This window comes from Pteropus vampyrus, unplaced genomic scaffold (genome assembly GCF_000151845.1).
Source record: "Pteropus vampyrus isolate Shadow unplaced genomic scaffold, Pvam_2.0 Scaffold90, whole genome shotgun sequence".
NCBI classification, from domain to species: Eukaryota; Metazoa; Chordata; class Mammalia; order Chiroptera; family Pteropodidae; genus Pteropus; species Pteropus vampyrus.
Window position 1 is genome coordinate 2745554 of NW_011888871.1, and position 3836 is coordinate 2749389.

Sequence of the window (3836 nt, forward strand, 5' to 3'; positions counted from 1 at the left end):
AGGTTCGCTGTTGCCACAAGAGGGAGCCACCCGTTCACCCAAGGAGCCTCTCGCTTTGGAGGCCTTATTTTTTTTCTAGTTATTTTGTTTATCCAAATTCTTCATCTTAAAAACTAATGTAAAGATGCTGGACTTAGTTCAGTGTGGTTTGTTAAGCTCGGTGAGTGCGATGTATCAAATCTCACAAGGTTCTAACTTTAACTCAAACCCCTTAGATGGTGCTTTTAAAACAAGAAGACAGATGTGTTAGAAAAAATAATTAGGTGTTTTCGTTTTTTATTTTGGAGGGCGACGTTTGGTACGAAACCACATTTCCACACTGTACCGGCAAGAGCGGCGGTTTTGGTCCGAGTGGGCTTGTCAGCGCGTCCCCAGCTGTCCAGGGACACACACAGTCCCCAGAGCCACTGGGCCCTGACAGGCCCTGCAGAAGCCCCGAGGGCCACACTGACTCAGCTGGGGTAGCGGTGGGCTTGTCCCGAGTCTACACCATGTGGGAGAGCCTCTCCGAGACCCTTACAGGGAAATTTGCCACACAAACGAGCCATTTTCTTAGATTACTTTGGTGGCTCGTCGTGACATGGACTCAACGCGTCGGAATCTTAAAACGTGGGGAACTGCTGTTGCTCCGTAATGCTGAGGAACGACTGCTCTTTCCAGGACATTTTCGCAAAAGGAATTTCCTTTAAGTGATAAATCGTGATAATAGAGTATATATAAATAGCTCATGAGCTATTTAACTTCTTGGAAATGTTGAGTACCTCTTAGGGCTTATTAAAATAAAGCCGTTTGTTAGAATAAACTGTAGCCTTCCTCTTTGTTAGATGTTTCCGTTTTAGTCTCTTGGGGGACAATTGCTGGGCTGTTGCTGCATCTCCCGCTCGACTGGGACATGTAAACGTCCAGAGCTGGCCAGACACGTTTGCAAGATCACAAAACCTAAAACGAGCTTCTTATGAACCTCTCGTTTTTATGGCATCCATCTCATCTTTATGTACACGGTTTTTTCCACATTTACTGTTCTCCTCCAATGTCTTAGAACGAGGATGTTTTATTAACACAGAAGCTAACAATAATGTCCTAACTCCGAAGAATGTTTCACCTGCCGCCAGGTAGCTGGCCGTTTTGACAGCAAAGAGCTGCCATTTGTGGAGCCCCCACCCCTGCCGTGTGAACGGGCAGTGACCCTGCCAGGTCGAACTCTTCATATCCAGAGCAAACCTGAGAAGCAGCAGTTCCCAGGTTGGTGCCGACGACACGGAGATCACATTGTCAGTAACTGGAGGAGTTGCGATTTGAGCAGTTCCTTGAGCACAGTTTGTTCTTCATGGCATGTTGGTTTTTCCCTCGTCGCTTCCTTTCAAGATAGTCATTCTGCATCCAGCCAGTGTTTTACTGGGCTCCCACTGTGTACCAGGCATCCTAGAAGGTGCTGGAGACAGAGCAGTGAATAAAGCCACGCCCCCTGCCCTCACGGCCGTTCCGCAGGTTCGTCCTTAAGTGACGGAGTGAAAAGGACGGAGGAACGAGGGGCACGAATGGGGACATGGAGCGCTCGTCGCCGTCATAAACGCACTGGTACTCCACACCCGACTTTTCACTTAAGAAAATGAGAAACGTTACATCAAAGAGTCAAAGTTTTGTCTAGAGAAGATGACGCTTAACATTTTCGGTCGGATGAGGTCTTCAGGGATGAAAGGCAAACCTTCCACTTCAGACTCAAATCTTCACCTCAGGCTGCGTCGGCCACGTCAGCCTCAGACTTTCCCACCGTGGTCCAAGATTTAAAAAAAGAAAAAGATGTTTCGTGAATCTAAAGATGATGATTATGCCTGGACTATCCAATACGGTAGTTACCGACCTCATGTGACTACTTACTTTTTAATGGTGGCTGCTGTGTCAGACAACACAGATAAAGAACATTTTCATCATTGCGGAAAGTTCTGTAGGGCCGCCTGTCACACTTGTGGCAATGCTGCCTCTTCAGGATATGAGAATCTTTATTATATTTGAGTATGTGATGTTTTACTTTTAACCCCCCATTGATAAAGGACAAAAGCACCATTCTCTGGAAGTGGAGAAGAAAAGGCCACGAGTTCTCACATGATTGTCCGTAAGCTTTTGCTCTACAAAAAGGGACTGTCAGTCCCTCGCTTTCTGTCTTATTCACGAGCGCATTAGGGTCGTCCAGAGCAACAGAACCGGCAGGCCATGCGTAGACCCACGAGAGGAGGTTTCCTACGGGAACTGGCTCACGCGGTTATGAGGGCGAAATGCGCGAATGTACGCCGTCCGCCAGCTGGAGAAGCAGGGAGGCCGGTGGTGTCGCACTCCGAGACCAGAGGCGGGAGCTCCAGTGTCCAAGGGCGGGAGAAAATGGATGTCCCAGCCCAAGAAGAGAGAGAGAAAAAATAAATAAATGAAGAGAAGAGAGAGAAATAGTGTTTTTACCAGCTATCGGGGCGTCCCTTAGCCCCGTCAAGTTGATGTAAAATTAACCATCACAATGAAGCACTTTCTAGTTCTCTTTTCATGAAAGATGTGACAGTTTAGCCCAGTGCCAGGTATATGGAAGGCCTGTGACAGAGAGCGGCGTCCTCTCTTTGTCTTTATTTTTATATGATTTTGTATATTTTAAAACATAGAGATCCTGGCCTCTTAGCTAAATTCTAGGCATTTTATCATCCAATAGCGATTGGTTTTAAAGTTTCTTTCAATTTTGCATCTTTTGAAAAACTTCATCTTCTCTTAGGCTGTCACCCATGCCTGTGATTCTAGAAGAGGAGAGTGTGCCACCCACTCGCAAGGGAAATGCATGCTCAGGTGTAGAACTTGACCTTGGCTCTGGTAACGGGACAGCTCACTGGACCTGAGATGACTCATGCGAACATCCTGGACTGCACCCCTCTAGAGCCACTTGGAGACTTGGAACATGAGAGAGGACAGCCTGGGAAATCAAGGCAGGTCTTGGAAGCAGCTGTCCCCCGAGACCTGTGAGCTCACCAGGGAAACCTTGAGCGCCTTTCAGCTGGAAGTTGAACTTGGCCTTCCCCTTGTTGCCTCCAAAAATAGGATTTGGAACTTATTTCCCATGTGACATAATGCCTCTCACAGTCACGGGCAGGAAGTGAGTGCTCTCCTGCCAGGCCCACAGTGTCCCTGGGAGGTGGGCTGACGATGGGATGACAGCGCGCTGATTGCGAGACTGCTTTGTCCAGTCTGAAAACTCAGCGTGCTCTTCAAAACTATGCAGCGCGAGAAGTCAGACTGGCTGGATTTGGGTGACCCTTCATAAACAGAGCACTGGCAAGGATGAGCAACGCTGCCCTCCCCCCGCCTGGCTGTGCCTGGGCTCTGTGGGCTCTTAAAAGCGGCGAGGTCATCTCTAGGGAAAGACACTCAGCTCCTCCGAAGGGCCCACGATGGGATTTGGCTTGCTGGCCCAACCTGTGATTGAAGATTGTGCAACAGACCAGAGCAGACAGGCCACAGCTCGAAATGTGTGGCATGAGTAATTTCGGTTTCCAGGATCTGAAGTAAGAATCGATTGTCTTCATGTCATTGCCACCGCATCCCAGGCTCTAGGGATAAACAGGTAAGCGAGATAGGAGTCGATCGCGAGCATCCACAGGTGTGACTCCCAAAGCCGCCGTTGACGTGAGGCTGCCTGCCAGTGCTACGCTATCTCCCGGGGGCTGGGAGACATCCAGAAGGCGTGGGCGGCAGCTCTCGGACACTTGCTTGCTACACGTCCAGCTCCAGGCTAAGAGGCCGTCACATGGGGCCTCGTCTCGGCCCCAAGTTCACAAAGGCTTGCCAAGCATCCACGGCGAGCC